This window comes from Sminthopsis crassicaudata, chromosome 2, assembly GCF_048593235.1.
Source record: "Sminthopsis crassicaudata isolate SCR6 chromosome 2, ASM4859323v1, whole genome shotgun sequence".
Lineage (NCBI taxonomy): Eukaryota > Metazoa > Chordata > Mammalia > Dasyuromorphia > Dasyuridae > Sminthopsis > Sminthopsis crassicaudata.
This window is the reverse complement of record NC_133618.1, coordinates 472450155-472471464: the sequence shown is the minus strand read 5'-3', so window position 1 is coordinate 472471464 and position 21310 is coordinate 472450155. Positions and strand designations below refer to the sequence as shown.

At 40.0% G+C, this 21310-nt stretch overlaps 1 protein-coding gene across 1 annotated transcript in view; it reads left to right on the top strand.

Moving 5' to 3' along the window:
* Window positions 1–4747: 4747 nt before the first annotated feature.
* GPI (glucose-6-phosphate isomerase) overlaps window positions 4748–21310 on the top strand; it is a 60201-nt gene continuing 43638 nt past the window's right edge. Inside the window, exon 1 of the mRNA XM_074293202.1 lies at window positions 4748–4961. The gene's annotated coding sequence lies outside the window, so the exon portion shown is untranslated. The remainder of the gene's footprint in view (window positions 4962–21310) is intronic.

Sequence of the window (21310 nt, the reverse complement as noted above, 5' to 3'; positions counted from 1 at the left end):
TTCTAACTGGGAAGAAATTCTCTTTGTCCCTACCAAAATGATGCCCAATCTATATATTCCATCCTAAACTTTCCTGAGCTCTGATCCTGTATCAGCAGTTATCTGCTAGACATTTCCACTTGGATGTTCTCTGAACATTTCAAATGCAACATGTTCCACAGTGTATTTTCTGTCCTCCCCCAACCTGGCCCTTTCACAAAATCCAATGCCTCAATGTCCGTTATGCAGCTTCTCTCCAGGATAGTAGACTCATTTTTTACTTTTCCCTCTTCTTCAACTGCCCTATCCCATCAGTTGCTAAATCTTCTCAGTTTTATTTCTATAGCATCTTTCACATGAGTTTCCTCCTCTCCACTGACTCATTCACTGCATGAGTTGCGGCTTATATTTCTGATCTGGACAATGCAATTATTGTCCAGTTATTTTCTCAGATCCAGTTTCTTCTATTTAATACATAGCTTTCAAAATAATATTCCTAAAGCACAGGTCTGATCATGTCACTTCCTTACTCAGGAATCTTTAGTAGCTTTCAATTGCCTATAGGATAAAATTTGAAATTTAGTTTATGGTTTGTTTACATCCTGCTTTTCCATACTGACTACACATTGCTTTTCTTTCCTCACACAGTGTTGTAGCAAAACTAGTCTACTTATTGTTCATTATACATCTCCAGGTCTGGAATACACACTCTCATTTCCACTTTTTAGAGTCCATAGAATCTCCTTTAGAATCTCCCTGAAGGCTTAATTCAGCTGCTGTGTCATAGGTGAAGCCTTTCCTCATCCCTTCCTAGTTAATAAGTTCTTAATCTCTTAAACAGCACTTCATCCAGTTATCCTTGAATCCTTAACCTATGTGTTCTTGAAAGCAATAAGCTTACATACATTTTCTTTTTAAAAGTTTTAACAAAGTCTTTCATTTTCATATTGCAGTAATTTCTGAAGGTTGAGCTCTTATTGACCTCTCTCATAAAGGAAAAAAAAAAAAATTAAGCAAAACCAACCAACACTCTAAATGTGTCTTTTGTTTCAGTCATGTCTGACTCTCTGGCTCCATTTGGGATTTTCTTGACAGAGAATGCCAGAATAGTTTGCCATTTCCTTTTCTAACTTATTTTATAGATGAGGAAATTGAAGTGAATAGAGTTAAGTTTCTCACACTAAGTAGAAACCATATTTATACTCAGGAGGAGGAGTTTTCCCAACTCTTGTCCTGGCACTTTATCCACTGTATCACTTAGCTGCCCACACTGTAAAGGTATCATCTAACAATATATGTAGCATATCATCCTCATAGATCCTATTAGCTATCTACTAAAAGGAGAGGTATTTATTAAAGTACTTATCTTTTAAAATACTTCAAGCTAAATAAATTTATGTTTATGTTCTCTCAGTGTGAATTAAAGGTTTGACTATGTTAAAATCATATTTGGGGTTTTTATTTTTCAAGGGACAATTGGTCTTTAAGGAATTAAGAGCTCAGTTTTATTATCCATTTGTAAGCTATGAATGAAAATGAAACATTTATCAATCACTTACTGTGGGCCACAAACTGCTAGACATTTCAAAAAGTAAAACAGTCCTTGTTCTCAAGGAGTTCATGTTCTAATAAAGAAGATAATATATTTGGGGGATTTGAACTGCAAGTCAAATGGAAAAGTCCAATAGTTCTTACAGCTTTGCATAAAAACCAGTTTTCATGAATCTTCTTAAATGTGATTTCCACCAACAAAAACATAGTTCCTGATGAAGTGTTTGACAAAAGCAAGGACTTTGGTAGTAAAACCTTTCCTTATTTCTTCCAGTAGCTGTGGATGTAGTACCTGCAGAAGTAAATTGACAGGCTGTATCTTTTGAATAAAGGCAATAAAGGTCCTCCAAAGCAATTAATTACCTTGCTGGATATAGGGATATCTTTTGATAGTACTGAACATATATACATACATATATATATACATATATATATATATGAATATATGAAAGTAGTGTTGAACATGTACATAGACATGATGAAGACAAAAGCACAATGTTTTTATAAACATTCTTAGGGATTTTCCCCCCATTTATACCATTATAGGAATGTGTCTATTTATGAAGTCTTCATGTTTTTGAAGGAAAATAAGAGAAGGGCTAAGTTCAGGCTTTTAGAGATGAATGGTAGGAGCTATACAAATTCCCATCCCAAGGGTGATCTCCATTGCGGTTTGGTTTATTTAGTTCAGCCTCAGCAAAATATGACTTATCTTGGCCTCCCCCTGGTGCTCAACAGAACTCTGCAGTAGTGCTTCTTGAGTGAATGCTGAATAAAGTCCAGTGCTATCCCTGTGCTCTTCCATTCTTCCTCTCCAGGAACTGAGTTGATTTGGTTGAGTCCAGGGAATGGTTTTGAAGAAGGGCCTAATCACAAAAGGGTCTGGCTTCAGAGGCTGTCCCATTCAGTCCTTATGCACAAATGTCATACTTTGGTTTCAATCACATTTTTCCTCCCTCATTAATTTATCCTCCACCCTTTGCTCCGTCTTCCATAACAGCTTCAAAAACGTCTTCCTTGCCCTTCTCTCTACCATTTTACCCTTATGCTTCCTCTCATTTATAGAATCTGTGTTGTCCTAGTTTAGAATGATTCCTGAACCAGGAGAAAGTCTGGGAGCTCCCAGCTCCTATCTTCAGATATAAAAATATCCTAGTTGATAGCACTGCAGTCGATTTTTCATCCTTTCCTCATAATATTTTTTGACTCCTGTGAACTTCCTGCCTCATATCTGATTGACCATCAGACATCTAACTATCTGGCCATGCCTTGGCATAATGGAAAGAGTTCTAGACTTGGAGTTAGGAAGTTCAGGTTTTAAATTTTTCCTCAGATGCTTGCTAGCTGTATGGCCTTAGGCAAAGCACAAACTTCTAGAACATCAGTGTCCTCATCTTTAAAATGAGTGTTTTGGATTCAATCCCTTTGATCCATTTCATCTCTAAGTTTATGATCTTAAGATCTTCCCCTTGATTTTCTGATACTTGTCCAACCAAGTTCTGAACTGTCACTTCCCATCTTTCAAAGTCTGGCCAATGTATATACCTGCCCTTATTTCCTTTGTCCCACTTCCAAATTCCTTAAGATGTATAACTCCTTGTTGTTCACCCTATATTGTTAGGATTACTAAGTGAGAACTCAGGTTGTCTGGACAGTGACAAGGTGAGAATTCAGGTTTTCTGGACAATTACAAGGTGAGAACTCAGGTTGACTTGATAGAGGGGGCAAGCTCATTGGCTGGGGTGGTTCTTCCCAGAAGCCCTTGCATTATCCCACGCCCATTCTCTGGGAGGATAAAAGAGATAGCACTGGGCCCAGAGAAGAGATCGGCCTGGAGAAGGATAAGAGCTGGAGGAGATTCAGAGCCAGGATTCAAGAGAGAGACTCTGCATTACATCAGCCCTGACAGGGCTCTCTGCAGGAAGGGAAGTCAACTCTAAGGACAAGAGTTAACAGCAACTGCCTGAAGACAACGGTTCACTACAGGAAGAAGAATCTGTCTGAAAGATTTGAGTAGACACAGCATATCTCTTCCCAGAGAGCGATCCGGCAGCTTCTAGAGACGACAGCTCGCTACACTATATAAGCAATTTATATGTTATATATGTTGCAATTATGCAAAACATTTCTCTATTAGTCATGTTTTTTTGGGGGAATCACAAACCAAAAAAACAAGATAATAAAATAGTATACTTTGATCCTACATTCAGAGGCAGCTCAGTGGTGCAATGGATAGAGCACTAGCCCTGAAATCAGAAGGACCTGAGTTCATATCTGGACTCAGACATTAACACTTCCTAGCTGTGCGAACCTGGGCAAGTCTTAGGGGGAAGGGGAGAAAAAAAAAAAAAAAGATCCTGCATTCTTTGGTAAGGGTTCTGAACCTAGTTTTGATTATAGGATTTTTATTTATTTAACATGCCCAAGCTCTCTTGTGACTAAAGTCCTGAAAAGGAAGGCATTCATATGCAACTCCTGACAAGTGAATACTCATTGGGAGGCTCTTCTGCTGATCAGGTACTCATTATATCATTATTTGGACTACAACTTACTACATATTTATATCAAGGGACTACTATTCAGGCTATAACTCAAAAAAGCACTTTCTATGTGTTAAGCACTAGGGATACAAAAAAAGGCAAAAGAACTGATGTTAAAGTAAAGTGAATAGAACCAAGAGAACATTATACACAGCAACAAGATTAGGTGATGATTAGTTTTGATGGACATGGCTCTTCAACAATGAAGTGATTCAGACTAATTCCAATAGACTTGTGATGAAGAGAGCTAGAAAGGGACTGTAAAGACTGAATGTGAATCATAACAGTATGTTCACTTTTTTTGTTGTTTGCTTGCTTTTTGTTTTCTTATTTTTTTTCCTTTTTGATCAGATTTTTTTTTTTTTTGTGCAGCATGATAATTGTGGAAATATAGAACTGCACATGTTTAACATATATTGGATTACTTTCTGTCTAAGAGAGGGGGTTGGGGGAGAGGAGGGAGAAAAAATTTGGAACATGAGGTTTTGCAAGGGTGAATGTTGAAAACTATGCATATGTTTTGAAAATAAAAAAACTAAAAAAGTAAACCAAAACAAAGAAAGGCAAAAGACAAGTCTGTCCTCAAGGACCTCACAATATAATAGGGCAGATAACCATGGAAACAACTATGTACAAACAATCTAAATATATAAATACAGAGATAGACAGATATACATATGTATATATGTATATAATGGATTGGATATTAGGGACATCAGGAAAGACTTCTCTTAGAAGATGAAATTGTAGATGGGATTTGAAGCAAGCCAGAAGATGAAGATGAGGAGGAAGAGCAATCGGAGGATTGACCCACTATAGGTTATAGCTTTGATTCACTTGGATGTCTCTATGTTTGCCATGTGGTTTGCCATTGGAAGCCTGAGAGTGAAGGTAAGGCCTTTCGATGGAGTTTTTTGGTACTTAAGCTATGAGTAAGGAGCTTTTAGTCCTTTGAGCCTCAATTAAGTTTTGAGGATGTTAAAAAATTTAAGTTTTTAGATTGTTCCTTTTATCTCTAAAGGTTATAAGTATCCTTTGTGAGTTTTGGGGCTAACCTCTATCAGGTTAAATTGTTCTGATAATAAGGAGACTACACTTACATGTTTCTATTTATTTGTCTAATAGTAGGAATTGGTGAAATTATTTGCCTGGTAAAAGAATTATGTAATACTTGAGGAGATTTCATTCAAATCTTCTGATACCTTTTCCTTTTGTGAAAAGGTAGCAGAAGCTGTGGTAAGCTCTACCACACTGGGAAGTTTTCCAGGAGAGGTATGAAAACAAACCATGTCATCAAAGATGCAAGGCCCTAAGAGGATTTTACCCTGAAACCAGATAATGAAAATCTACCTAAATTCGTTCCTCAATGGTTAACCCTCTCTGTCATACTCTCCAAGTGACTCTAACCTTTACCTGTTATCATTCAAACCTTTATCATCTGTTTCCAAATGCCCAATCCTCTCACTGGCTTTTTCCTCAATTAAATCTTCTCCTGCACCTACTGTCCCACTCTAAAGCTATTCATTCCTTCTCCTGTGCTCCCTGAAATACTTTCTCCATATGCAACAACAATCTTAATTCTTTTCCTTCTTATTCCTCTCTCTGGTTTTTTTTTTTTTTTTTTTTTTTTTGGCTCTCATTGAAACCTAGCTTTCTCCTAAGGACACACTTTTCTTGGCCATTTTTTCTAGCAATAACTTACATGTTCACGAACTCCAAAGTAGAATACTCCTTGCTCCCAATAAGTTCTCCCTCTACCACCATCACTCAAGTGACCTTTTTTTTGAGGTTCTCTCAATCCATATATTCTACACTATCAAAATTATAGTAGCAGGTTTGTTTTTTGTGATTATTTTGGTTTGTCTTTACCAAGATCTAGGATATTCATCTTTCCTCAATGAGTTCAGTGACGGCTTCAGTTTTTTCCTCTGCCTCAACACCTGTTCTCATGCTAAGGGACATAAATATGCATAGTGATGCTTCCTTAAATAATCTGAACTCACAGTTTTTCATCTTACTTTTTTCCCAGGACTACTCCTTCACATTTCATCTTTTCTTCTCCAATAGATTGCTCCTTCCATTATCCCCTTTAACATCTTTGATTTCTCCCCATGTACTGTTTCCCTATAGCCTATAAACATTCCCATGTCTTCTCCCCTCTTAAAAATCCCTTATTTGATTTTTCCATCCCCACTAGCTATTTTCCCATGTCTATTCTGTTCTATAGCTAAATTCCTTGAGGAAGTCATCCACAACAGGTACCTATATCTCCTTTCCTCTCACTTTCTTGTATCTCTGAAGCCTAGCTTCAGACACTCAACCAAATCTACTCTCTTCAAAATTACTAAAGATCTAAGTGCTTTGTCAATCCTAATCCTGCTTGACCTCTCTGCAGCCTTTGTTACCACTGATTAGCCTCTTTTTCTTGATACTCCCTTTTCCCTTTGTTTTTATGACACTTATGCCTTCTCTCCTCTGACACTGACACTATCCATAGATTTCAACTAAAAATCCCACCTGTGTTTTGTTGATTATTTCCAATTTATGCTGTATATAGTTTGTTTCTACATAGTTGTTTTCATATTGTCTCCCCCATTATTCAATGAGTCAATCAGCAACTATTTTTTAAACCTTTCTTTGTATTGGTAACACAAACACAATGTTTGACACATAATAGATACTTAATAAATGTTCACTGATTGACACTGTGAAATTATAGATGCTTGAATTATTGAGGAGTGAGGACCTCTTGTGGTAACAAGCTGATTTTTCCATCAGAAGGTATTCTGATTAGCTGAGAGCCTGGAACTAGAAGACTCATAGGTTCATAGATTTAGAACTGGGTGGTAATCCAACCTACTCATTTTTGAACTTTTAAAATTTTATTATTTTCAGTCAACAAGAGTTTCTTTTCCATGTACCTCCTCCTTGAAGAAGAAAAATAAAACTTTTGTAACAAATATGTATAGTCAAGCAAATTAGATTCTTACATCGATTCAAAAACATATCTTGTTCTATATTCTTAGTCCATCACCTCAGTATCAGGAAATGAGTAACGTACTTCATCATTGATTCTATGGAATCATGAAGAACCCATTACATTGATGGTTCTTCAATCAATTGAATTGAAGTATTCTAAATCTTTCAAAATAGTTTGTCTTTACAATGTTATTTAAATTGTTCTGTTCTGCTCACTTCACTGCAAATTTTCCCAGGTATCTCTGAAACTACCCCTTTCATCATATCTTATGACACAATAATATTGTTGGGGATGTGCAGGCTTTTGATGAGACAAGGCTCAGGTGAAGTAAAAGAATATACTAAATTATAAGTAAAATTAGAAGTTTAAGTTTATTATAAATCATCAAGAGATCTCAAATGGAGCAGAACTCTTTGATGGAATTAGAGTTCTGTCTGATCTGCCCATTCACCCATTCTTCCCACCCTCTTATATATGATTTGTGACAATACAGAGCTTTTGGGATTGAATAGGCTTCAGTAAGGCTATAGAAAGTTTGATTAGTGATAGTTCAAATTGTATCGAGCTCAAGTGGAGGTACTTAACGTGAATTCAGTTCTATTGAAAGTTAAGTAGGGGTACTTAGCTTTACTATAACTCTATAGAAAACTTGGGTGATGTCAGCTGAACTCTATGGAAAGGTAAATTAGTGGTACTTAACAGAGGTGGGGTTGGGCAGGCTTCTAGGTCACAATAACTTGGAAAGTTATTTTTTGGGGGTCTCCAGCCTCAGTTTCCCTTGTCAGATTCCCCCTGAGACAAGTCCCACCAAATTCTTTTGGGGAAAAGGGACGAAGGTCTCATCTTCTGTAGCTTCTTCAAGCTGGAAATGGTCGAAGAGATGTCCCTAGTTCATTTGGGGGGGTCCATGTCAGGAAGGGAAACGCGGGATCTGAAGATGGCAGCAGCTGAGTCTAGAGGGTGTGTGTCTCCTTGAGTCCCAGAGTCTGCAGGCTGTAGAAGCAGCTGAAAGTTTGAAGCTCGAAGCCTAGAAGAAATGACTCCCACCAGTAGTCTGAAAATACAAGGACCAAATATGAGTAACAAGACAATTATTAAAAGTGGAGTGGAGTTAGGATGGGGTTAAGAACCAGGGGCCCCATCCAGAGGAAGAATCGGGAGGAGTAAGGATTTTCTCTTGAATGTCTTTCATCCAGCCAGCCTTTTACAACCACTGTCTCTGTGGTGTAGTGATGGGTAGGTATGAGATCCTTCCCAGCCAAAAAGCAGGGTCAGAGTAGTTCCCCTGGGGGTTGGCTAGTACAAAGGGGTGGCATCTACTGAGGAGCTGCTGGTCTGTGGGAACGGAGCCTTTGCAAAGTGCATTAGGCCGCATGTAGGACCCACCCTGAAGGGTGGTGATGGCACACCCAGCAGTCCTGGACACCCCCATTCCCCGCAGAGTTCCCGAGTCTGACTAGGAAGTTGTCACCCCATTTCCCAGGACCCACAGAGTAGGACCAAGAAAGCTGGAGAGAAAGTATCAAGAGTAGAGTCCTCATAAGGAGAAAGAAAGGAGATTAGCCTGAGAAGCTTCTTTCTCCAGCGTCTTTCCGGGGTGTCTTGCGAAAGAGAAACTTCAGTCTTCTATAGGTTCATAGGAATAAACTGAGTTATCTGAAACAGAAGCAATATGTTTAATCCTAGAAATATGAGTCCAGCTGGGGGACCCTTCCAGTTTAACTGCATTTGGAGCAGTTAAGATGACCTTGTATGGGCCTTTCCACTTCACGCCTAGGGGGGCAGACCCTGGGATTGACAGGGGAATTGGCCTGAGTAGGAGCATCTGTGGTTTGGGGAGATACTCGTTTGCATATTCAGAAAGGGCCTTCTGAACTGCACCAAGTTGTGAAGCAAATCGAGTGACCAGATGTTGTTCCGGATTGTCAGTTGTTAGAAAAGGCCTTTGATACAAAAGCTCAAATGGGTGAGCTTGATAGATTTTCTGGGGGCAATTCTGATTCTAAGAAGCCCGACTGGGAGACTTTTAATCCAATCTTCTCGAGTGAGGACTCGCTTAATGGTGTGGTTCATTTTCTCCACCTTCCCCAGGCTTGGGGTCTCCAGGCTGTGTGGAGATGGCAAGTAATTTTAAGAGCCTTTGCTACAAATTGTGTCACCTGAGAAATAAAGGCAGGCCCATTAACATTCTGTGACTAGGCAGGTAAACCAAAGCGAGGTAAGATTTCGTTTAACAGGCATTTGGATACCTCCTGGGCTTTCTCAGTCCTGCAAGGAAATGCTTCTACCCAGTTAGTAAATGTGTCCACTAACACTAGAAGCAACTTGAAACCTCTGCAGGGGGCATATGCGTGAAATCTAGTTGCCAGTCCTCGCCAGGGTAAGTGCCTCTCCTCTGAATTGGCTTCAGGAGAGGTGGGGATTTAACGGCTCCCTCAGGATTCACCTGGGCACAAATTGGACAGGCCTGGCAGACTTGCCTGATCGTTTCCCCCAGCTTATGGCCACTGAAAATGCATTCAACCAAGGAGTGGAGGGCATTCCTCCTCAGATGCGTAGCCTGGTGCAGACTAGAGATCAGTTTCCACTGATTTGCCTCTGGAACTAAGAGGTGGTCTGAAGGAGTCTGGTACCAACCAGAGGGAGAAAGATTGTACCCCCTTTGTTCTGTCAGAGCTTTCTCCTGTGTGCTATAGGAAGGAGTAAAAGACTGGGGAATTAAAGGTGTCAATAGAGGCGTAAGGGCAGCCGTCTTAGCAGCTGCATCTGCCAGCCTATTTCCCTTAGCCTGAAGTGACTCTCCCTTCTGGTGCCCTCTGCAAAATATAACTGAGACCTCCTTGGGTTCATGGACAGCTTGTAATAGACGTAGAATTTCTCCCGAGTGTTTAATGGGAGAATTCCTTGCTATTAACAAGCCCCTTTCTTTCCAAATTGCTCCATGAGCATGCAAAACATGAAAAGCATATTTGGAATCACTATAAATATTGAGTCTCATCCCCTTCCCCAGTCCTAAAGCCCTGGTTAATGCTATGAGTTTGGATTTCTGTGCTGAGGTGCCAGGGGGCAATGGCTTAGCTTCCAGGGTGCTATAAAGAGATACCACTGCATAACCCTTCTCTCTCCATCCTTGAGGAAGCTAGACCCATCCGTGAACCATTCCTCATCTGGGTTCTCAAGAGAAATTTCCTTCAAGTCAGCTCTGCTAGAGTATACAGAGTCTATAATGTCCTCGAAATTATGGACAATCTCTCCAGATGGAGAGAGGTCAGGGAGGAGGGTGGCAGGATTTAGCGTGTGGCAAATTCTAAGAATCAAGTCAGGGGTATCTAATAAGAGAGCAGGGGTTAAAACCTGTAATGGTGACCCCAAGGTCAATCTGGAGGCTTCCTTTATTAAGAGGATGGTCGCAGCTACTGCTCTAAGGCAGGAAGGCTATCCTAGAGAAACTGAGTCCAGTTTCTTTGAAAAATAGGCCACTGGCCTGGGATCTGGTCCCAGAGACTGAGTAAGGACTCCCAAAGCTTGCCCGTGCCTTTCATCTACATACAGAGTGAAAGGTTTCTGTAAGTCAGGCAGGGCGAGAGCAGGGGCAGAGGTTAACTTGGCTTTCAAGGTTTTGAAAGCATTGGCCTGCTCAGGTCCCCATTCGAGAGGAAGGTTATCGGGACCTTGAATAGAATCATAGAGGGGCTTAGCAATAATCCCAAAGTTTGGGATCCAGATCCTGCAGAAACCTGCCATACCTAAGAAGGTTCTCAGCTGTTTTTTAGAAACAGGAGGTGGGATACTTAAGATAGCCTGCTTCCTCTCCTGAATTAGAGAGCAAGAGGTGGGGGTAAGATTGTGACCCAAATATTTGACAGATTGGCAGGCAATGTGGGCCTTGGATAGAGACCCTGTAACCTCTTGAGGCTAAGAAATTCAAGGTTTTTACAGTCGCTGACAGAGACTTCTCCCTAGTAGGACTGCAGAGCAAGATATCATCCACATATTGAATAAGGCTGCTGCCGGGCAGCTCAAGATCTCTCAAATCTTTAGCTAAGGCTTGCCCGAATAGATGTGGACTGTCTCTAAAACCTTGAGGAAGGACCGCCCAGGTTAATTGACCAGGAAGTCCATCTGGCTTTACCCATTCAAAGGCAAAGAGAAATTGGCAGTCCTCATGCAGAGGAATACAAAAGAGAGCATCCTTTAGGTCCAGGGTAGTAAACCATTGAGTATTTCTGGGATCTGGGTAAGTATAGTATAGAGATTAGGTACTATGGGATGGATTGGGATAACTGCTTTATTAATTGCCCTTAAATCTTGTACCATACGATATTCCCCATTCACTTTCTTAATGGGAAGGATAGGAGTATTACAGGAAGACTGGATCAGACGTTTAAACTTAAGGAACTTCTCAATCAAAGGCTGTAACCCGATCCTGTCCTCCTGCTTAATTGGATACTGCCATCTAGGTGGGAACACAGTAGGATCTTGTAGCTTAACGAGGGCTGGTGTAGCATGCATTGCCCTTCCAGGAATTCCCTGATCCCAGACGGAAGAGTCTATGTCCTCCCAGATTTCATAAGGAACATGGGAAGGTCTCAGAAGGAGCACAAATATATCACTTGGAGATTTGAGCAGAGAGAATTGGGTTCCCAGCTTCTCCATTAAATCCCGACCCAATAGAGGAGTGGGACAGGAAGGAATAATTAAAAAGGAGTGTGGAAACAGCAAATCTCCATATCTACAAGGTAGAGGAAAAGTTTCCAAGCAGCTCTGGAGGTTCCCTTCAATCCCCATTACTTTATGGGGGAGAGGGGCATGTTGGACCAGAGTGGGATAATAGAACTGAAAAACAGGTCCCAGTATCAAATAGAAAATTAATGTGCTTACCTGCCACGTCTAGAGTCACCCCGGGTTCGGCTGCGCTGATGGAGAAAGGTGAGGCCTCGCCGAATCCAGGGCCTCGTCATACCGAGTCCTGAGAAGACTGGAGGGCGAGGTTTGAGGCAGTGGCTCTACCCCTCTCTGGGCAGTCCCTTTTCCAGTGTCCTTCCTTGTGGCATGTAGGACGAGGACCTGGAGGCTTTTTCTGGGGGCATGTTCTCGCCCAGTGACCCTGCCTCTTGCATTTAAAGCACGAACGGGTCTGATCTCTAGAAATGGCGGCCGCTAAAAGCTGAGCCTGTTCTTTATTTCTGGCTCTGGCCCTGCGATCCTTCTCCATTGCTGCTGCTTGGTCCCTATTATTGAACACCCCAAAAGCAACTTCTAATAATTGAGTCATGGGGGTTTGAGGCCCTAGGGCCAATTTTTGTAGCTTCCTCTTGATATCTGGGGCAGACTGGTTAATAAAATGTATGCTAAGGACCGTGACACCCTCCTGAGAAGTGGGGTCCAGATTAGAGTATTTTCTCAGGGCCTCTTCCAGTCGACCTTGGAAGAGAGCGGGATTCTCCTCAGCTGTTTTGAATGATCCCCGAGCTTGTCATAATTGACTTGCTTTTTGATTCCTTTCCTCATGCCCTCAATGAGGCAGGTTAGTAGGTGGTCTCTCCTCTCTCTATCCCTGCTTCCCTCCTGATAGTTCCATGAGGGGTCTGATAGAGGTACAGCAACAGCCCCTGCCTGGTACCTAGCAGGGGAGGAGGAAGCCATCTCATCCCCGAATTTCTGAGCTAAATCCCAGATTTGCCTTTTCTCCTCTATGGTACAGGAAGAGGAGATTATAATATTAATATCTCCCCAGGAAAGATCATATTGGAGGGTGATGGCTTTGAATCCTTCAATATATTTAATAGGATCCTCAGAATATCTGCCCAATTTTTCCTTGATTTGGGAGAGATCCGACTTGGAAAAGGGCACTTGTACTCTGAGTACTCCCCCCCTGAGGGTCGGCGACTTCCTTCAAGGGGAAGAGATTAGAAGGAGGTCAGGCTCCCATGGAGGAGAAGGGGAATCTACAGCTTCAGCCCGAGGAGGGCAAGGCCTTGAGACTGGCCGGCCTCAGAGGGAGGCAGAAGGGATTGGGTTGAGGAGAAAGGCAGCCCACTTTGTGTATGAGAACGACTAAGAAATGAAGGTTGGGCATTTCCAGAACTCGACTCCGGTGGAGAGGGGAGTCCTATATCTTTGGACCCTGGGTCCTGTTTCTGATAGGGAGGTGGTCCTGGATTGCAAGCATTCTGCTGAGAGCCAGAGGGCGGAGCAGACGCTTCTCGTGCCCTTGAAGGAGTGGAGAAGAGAGAGGATCATCTAAAAGGTCAATTTCTTTCTCTCCATTAGATTTGGCAAATAAAGCTTTGCAATTAATTTGGCCTTGGCTCAGCGTCCTGTGCTAGAGCCATGAAGGCCTGAACATAAGGGACTTCAAACCACTTCCCTTGTCTCCTGCAATATGTCCGACTCCTTAATAATTCTATAATCTGTTGAGCCGAATATGGGCCATCTTTGCTGGCTGCCTAGAAGGTACTTCGGCCAGGTATTTTTGGAAAAATGAATTAACATTTTTGTTTTGAGATCTCTTATGCCAAATTTGTCTTTGCTTTTTAAGAGACACCCTAGAGGTGAGTCTTTAGGAATGGATGAGATAAATTGACCCATTATTGCCTTAAGCCTCAAAAATTACATAAGAGCCATAAAGCACCCCGAATTTTTCCCAATAGCTCCTTCGTTCTCCAAGGCGTCCCTTGAGAAGAGAGAAAAAAGAAATCGCTGAAATTCTTATCTCAAGTGTCCCCACGAGTAAGGATTTTGCTTGGGCTGAAAAATGCCCTGACAGACAAAGTTGATCCAGATCTTTGGCTTCTCTTCCCACTCTCTTATATATGATTTGAGACAATACAGAGCTTTTGGGTTTGAATAGGCTTCAGTAAGGCTATAGGAAGTTTGATTAGTGATAGTTCAAATTGAATAGAGCTTAAGTGGAGGTACTTAATGTGAATTCAGTTCTATTGAAAGTTAAGTAGGGGTACTTAGCTTTAGTTCAACTCTATAGAAAACTTGGGTGGTGTCAGCTGAACTCTATAGAAAGGTAAATTAGAGGTGGGGTTGGGCTAGGTCACTATAATGTGGAAAGTTATTTTTTTGGGGTCTCCAGCCTCAGTTTCCTTTATCAGATTCCCATCAATATCATATTACAGTCATATATCAAATATTCTCAACACTATTACATTTATAAACCATAATTTATTCATCTATCCACTTTTGACTGGCACTTCTAGTTCTTTCTCACCACAAAAAGAGCTGCATTAAATATTTTGTTTATATGGGCCCTTCTCTTTCTTTTTTATTTTTGGGGCAGAGCTAGGAATAATATCAATGGGTCATAGAGTATATCCAGTTGAGTAACTTTTGGAACATAGTTTCAAATTGCACTCTAAAATGGCTAGACCAATTAATTCATAGCTCCACCAACAATGAAGTGTAGCATACCTGTTTTCCCTCAACCCCTCCAATTTGTTATTTTTCTTTTTTATCCAACCCTGCCATGTTATAGAAGAGACCATAGCCCAGATAGGGGAAGTGAATTGTCCAAAATCAAGCAGTGGCAACTCAAGTCCTCAGATGTTAAATCTAACTCTATACCATACTACACTGCCTCCCAATGGATCAAAGACCTTGGTTTACAACAATTGTTCTCAAACTTTTTGATCCTAGGACCCCTTTATATTCCTAAAAATTATTAAAGACTCCTCAATTGTTATTCATTTCAGTCATTTCTGACTCTTCATGACCCCAAACACCCCATTGTGTGTGTGTGTTAGTTTGTTTTGGGCAATGATACAAGAGTGGTTTGCCATTTTCTTCTCCATTTCATTTTATGGATGAAGAAACTAAGGCAAATAAGGTGTTAAGTGACTTGCCAAAGGTGATACAATCAATAAATGTCTATGGCCAGATTTGAACTTGGGAAACTCAGCCAAGATAGGCTTGGTGCTCTATCCGTTGTATTACCTAGCTGTTCATCTAATTATCTGTTTACCCTGTTAGAAATTAAAATGCCTTAGTATTTTTATAAATAAAGTTTTTGTCTCTTAAACGTCTCAAGTTTGCATAGAGGTCCCTGGATAATACTTTGAGAACCCCAGGTCTAGAGAGCTCATAATGGGCAGTTCCCAGATTCAGGGTAGGAATATTCCAAAAAGCAAATGTCATTTTCATTTGAGGCTATTCTTTTTATATGCAGTGTTATCTTCCTTATTCTAGTAGGAATGTAGGTGGACAAACTAAGGCTCTAAGGAACACCTTAGAAAGCCTAGGGCCACTTTTTGTAGTGGCAAGAAACTGGAAACTGAATGGATGCCCATCAGGTGGAGAATGGCTGAATAAGTTATGGTATGTGAATGTTGGATGGCCTCAAATTGTGGTTCTGAAATTGAGGAAATTTATTAGGGAATGAAAAATGGGGAAAAACAAAAGGAGCACTGAGAAACTGAAGAAGGGTTCCTGAGACGTAAGGCCCAGGTCAAGATCAGAGAGCTCAAAATTAAGTGTTCTTTTTAAAATTAAATTGTTTTCAATTACTGAATATTTCTTTTTTTTCCCCCCTCTCCCATTAGGAGAGGGGGGAAAAAAGACAATTAAACACTTGTCACAAGCATACATAGTCAAAACAAATTCTCATATTGGTCCAAAAATGTTTATCTCATTCTGCATATTATTAGTCTATCACTTTTTTTGTCAGAAGACAGGTGGCATTTTTCATTATTAGTCCTCTGGAATTATGGTTCATAAATCTGAATTCTGAAATCTTAGTCATTCTTCAGAAAGGTAATCCAATCCAGCCTTGGACAAACTTGTTAGCCAACACAGGAATTCCCCCTTGAAGTCTTGGAAAAATAGTATTTTAATTTTATCTTGGGTGGGTGTGGTCATGATAGCTAACTCAGTATCTGTCAAGTCATCCCCAGGACATTACTCAACAATCCTATTTGCTAGTAAATTCATTATACCTGTATTTCTATTCCTAATTGTGAGGAAACAGAGGCCCAAACAGGTGAAATGACTTGCCAGAGGTCACACCGGATGGAGCTGGAATTTGAACCTAAATCTACCGGATATTTCCACTGTGCTATGATGTCTTTCAGCTCCTTCAACTAATACTCATGTAGCAGACATATATGGATATCCCTCAAATACCTCTTTTATTTATTTATTTATTGCTGAGGCAATTGGGATCAAGTGACATACTCAGGGTCACACAGCTAGGAAGTGTTATGTGTCTGAGGTCACATTTGAACTCAGGTCCTCCTGACTTCAGGGCTGGTGCTCTATCCACTGCCCCACTTAGCTGCCCTCTCTCCCTCCCCACCCCCACCCCAAGACCACTTTCTATTTCCTGCAAAGGTCTACTTAGACTAAGTTCATGAACTCTACTTTGGCTCAGGCCTTAGCCTGAAATTTCCTTTCCAGATACAACCATAATAAAAACAAAAAACAAAAAACTCTTCTTCCTCATGTCGTGGCAAAAGCAGTTAAGCAAGCAAAAATAAAACATACCAATATTAAAAAATGTGGCAGAAATAGGTAGCATAAAACATAGCAGACCTAATCAAGTATATCAAGAGTCTAGGGTCCTGTCTGTTCAAACTATTCTCTCAAAGCAGTTCTTATTCTTGTTGAAATAAAGTACAGTAGAACTTGCTGTCTCTCTCTGTATATTGATCTATCTATCCATCCACCCATCCATTTATCTACCTATCTATAGCTATTAGCCATGGGCACTGAATTTCAAATGTGGATTACCAGTGCCTTTCATGTTGAAGCACTGTGTGGTCTAGTAGCCTCTGAATTTGAGTATGTGCAGGCAAGGACTAAGGCACGGCTGGATATACATAATGTTTTTCTTAGCTGCTCCTTGCTGTGTCTGTCACAGTCTCAGAGGTGGAATTACTGCTTGGGTAAACTTGGTGAAAGCTATGTTTTTCTTTTGTCTTTATCCACTCTTTCTTCTCTCCCTGAATCTTTCTCATTATTTTGCATTCTCAGCCCAATTGACCAACCAGTCTAGTCCCTGAGCCCGAGAATACCAAACTTCCTGGGAAGAAGGAGCAAGCTAAGCTATACTAGAGCATGAAGGTTCAGGCAAAGGACCAGAAAATGTTCCTTTTTTATTCTTGCTCAGTGTAAAAAAAAAAAATTGTAATTGCTGCATACCACATTGAGCACAAATGGATGTCTGTAAATCTGTATTATAATCATATGTTAACAAATAATCACATATATTATGCATGTACCCATATATCATTATAATTAGCATTTAATGTAACCCTAAATATTGAAATGGAACAACCAATACAAGATATATAATGAGCCCCTAATAATAATCACACCAGAATTGTATGTAGTCTGTATTAGCATATGCAGAAATTGTATAACTGGTACATACAACCAAAGTGCATATAGTAGGTCTCATAAAAACATAATGTGTGGTGCCACATAACAGAGGAGGAGTATATAATAGGCATACACAAAGGTCACACTCAGAAGCATATATAGCAATAGAATATTTAACGAAGCACCCTGAAATTCAAACGCATAAGCCATGATGTAAAACATATTTTTCTATTTACATTTATATATTTTTGTACATTTTATACTGTCCAACCATGGCATCATGTAGCTATGATGAGAATTGAGGATAAGAGATCCCCTCTGATCAATGTAGCAGATTCTTTGCAAAAGAATTCACAAACCCAAAGTTTGTGGCAAAAGGGGATTTATTTGCACTGAGAAGACAGCTTTCTTAATGGGCAGGGTCCTGTTAGGACTGTGGTAAAGATGGGTTACACTGAGAAGAAAATATCTTCATCAGTGGGCTAAATCCAGAAGGCAAATTGCACCTGATTAGGAATTAGCAAGGGTGGGTTTACAATGAGAAGAAAGTATCTTCACCAGCAGGCAAAATGCTATTAGTACTTCTGCAAAGATAGGTTAAACCTCCCCCCCCCCACCCTTGCTTATATTGGGCCAGTGTTGGTCTGGAGCTGGGGAGCAGTTTGAGCCATTCAAAAGGATGTTGACTATACTCCAGGACAAGATTTCCAATTGAGTGGGAGTTGTCTGGGAAAGATGTGCCCCTCCCAGGGTTTGAGAGTCAGGAATTCCCTCCAAAGGGGACAGAGTTTACATCTGCCCCCAAAAAAGATTAAAGGGGGACACAATTTATATCAGCAAAAGGAAAACCTTTTTAGTCATTGGATTGTGAGCTTCATAAGCTTCACTTGGTCACCTAAGTCAACTAGGTGTTGTAGTTAGAATGCTGAGCCTGGAGTCAGGAAAACTTAGGTTCAAATCTGGCTTCAGCTCTTGGTAGATGTGTGATCCTGGATAAGTCACTTAACCTATTTGCCTCAATTTTCTATCTCTAAAACAGGGATGATAATAGCATCTACCTCTGATTTATTGTGAGAATCGAAGGAGAATAATTGTAAAGCATTAAGTTCAGTGTGCTTGGCACTACACAAATATTATTATTATTATTGCTGATTTGATAGTACTTACTTTTTTTTTTTTTTTTTTTTTTTTTTTTTTTTTTTTTTTTTTTTTTTTTTTTGCTGAAGCAATTGGGGTTAAGTGACTTGCCCAGGGTCACACAGCTAGGAAGTGTTAAGTGTCTGAGGTCACATTCGAACTCAGGTCCTTCTGACTTCAGGGCTGGTACTCTATACACTGTACCATATAGCTGCCCTTAGTACTTAATTTTCTACTGTGATCTGTTCAGGCAGTTCTAAATTGTAGATTTCCTCAGATCTAGTGGTCTGTTTTTCTATACCTGAGTTTGAGTCTTGCCTTGACTGACTCTGTATCCTCGGGCCAGACAGGCAGGATTCCCGCCCCCAGGTCATAGATGGGCCATACATAGTATCATTGTTTTTAGTTTTTCTAGATGGCCTCTATTCCCTCCCAGACTCCACAAGCTTGAGTATCTAACAGAGGATCCTTCAGATTTAGCACTTCCCTTCCCTTTGTTTAGGCAGAAATACCCCTGGACCAAGGCACTCTTATCTGATTTCCCGAATTCTTCAGAGCAGTGGTGTCAAACACATGGCCAACAGAGACATCTCTGCCCATAACTTTCTCAAGTGAGACCCAACCAGATTGAAAAATAATTAGGAGGGGCAGCTAGGTGGCGCAGTAGATAGAGCACCAGCCCTGAATTCAAGAGGACCCCAGTTCAAATCTGGTCTCAGACACTTAACACTTCCTAGCTGTGTGATCCTGGGTAAGTCACTTAACCCCAGCCTCAGGGAAAAAAAAAAAGAAAAATAATTAGGAAGCATTTAGCAAAATAAATAAAAATTCAATAGAACAGATTTTAATTATTAGTTAACATGCAGTTTAGTTTTCTCAGTCAATATATCAACATCAGGATATTTACACAAGATTTAGTGGCCCGTTTCTATTTGAGTTTAACACCAGTACTCCAAAGCGTCTCAATGTTCACTTTCTTTTTCATTTTTATCTCCATAGGAGCCACTGTCTAGTTCTAACAATGTTTGTAACAGGTTTGTTAGCCCTTCTTGGCTTTCCACCAGTCTTTTCTTCATGATCACTAATATCAATCAACTTCTCATGGGTAATAAATGGTTGTGCTATATTGTCTTTTCTGTGCCATAACTATTATCTGGTACTATTTTGTAGACTGTTAGGATGCCCCATCTTTTAGCTAGCTACTTATGGGATGGCTCTTCATTAGTCTTTTCATTTTAGGCATTGCCCTAGACCAAGTTTCATTAACAAACAAATCCTTTCCTTTCCTGGGAGACAACTCAAGTGACACAATGTAGCTTGTTTCTCAATTCTTCTAGATTGAAGTCATGTAAAGCTAGATAGTAAATCTCCTTCCATGTATCTCTCAGGTCAGAGATACATTGGTTATGTTTCCTTAATCATCTCCACCTTCTGAAATTCTGAAGCACAAATGAAAAGGTAAATATGTCTCTCAATAGCAGCAGGTATTAGGATAAAGCCTTTGTCATTATTCTTAACACAATTATATGCATGCACTAGCAGTACTAACCATCTTCCTCCTTAAGTCTTCTGCTCCAGCCTCAGAGTCCCCAGCATGTTCAGGACATAACAGTCAAAATGCTTAGGTTGTGGGTCTTCCTGGCTGTCTTCTGGGATTCTGCATTCACTTGAGTGAATCTTTCCTTTTCATATTTCCCTTTCTCTTTCCTTCTTTCCTCAGCTATATGTAAAACTTCATCACACACTTTATTTTCTTGCCCTTTTTCTTTGAGAAGTATTTTTGTTACCTCTTGTATAATATTTGGCTTGTTTAAAAAGAGTATTTGCCTATGACCAATGAGTTATCTTGACAAAACTCTATTAGTCTCTGCCCTACTTCATTTGGTACTCCAAAGACAAACTTGTCTGTTATTCCGATGATTTTTTTATTTCCTACTTTAGTATTCCAATCCCCAATGATGAGTGTGACTTATTTTTTGGTGTTATTTGTAGATATTTTTAGGTTAGCCTCTTTGGCATCAGTGGTTGGAGCACAGACTTTTAGTATTGTGATGTTGAATGGTTCTGATTCAGATATCATTTTTGAGATTATATATCCCTGTACCACTTTATTTTCACCCTTTTATTAACTATGAGGACTACTGCATTTCTTCTAAAGGAATCTTGCCCACAATTATGTATATATAATGATCATAAAAGCCCCCATTCCCATTCATTTAAGTTCATTAATATCCAAGATGTTGATAGTTAAACTTTCTATCTCCTGTTTGACCATGCCCAGCTTACTACCTTGGTTCATAGATCTTACATTCTAGTTCTTATGCAATACTATGCAACGTCAGATTTTCCTTTCATCACATTACATCCATAGCTGAGCATTTTTGGATCAGTTGCTTCATTTTTTCTGGAGTTACATGTAGTTGGTCCTCTGCTCTTCCCTAAACTAGACACCTTCTGACCTGAGGGGATAAGTCTTCTGATGTCTTATATTTAATTTTTAATACTGCCCATTTCTACTTCATTTAATTAAGGAACTTTTACATCCTTGTCTTATTATTCCCTTTTGTGTATATTATCTCTATATCACTCTGAAAAAAATGAGATACTTCAAGGATTCAATCTTATACATGAATATATAAACATTAGCAAGTGGATGTCAAGGCCAAGAACTCATTTACTTGTTTAGGGTATAAAATTGACTATAAATTCAAGTTGAAAACAATAAAATTATTTCTGCTAGTATCCTATTAAGCTAACTCAGAAATTTTAGTGTTAATCTATTAATTAATAGATTTAG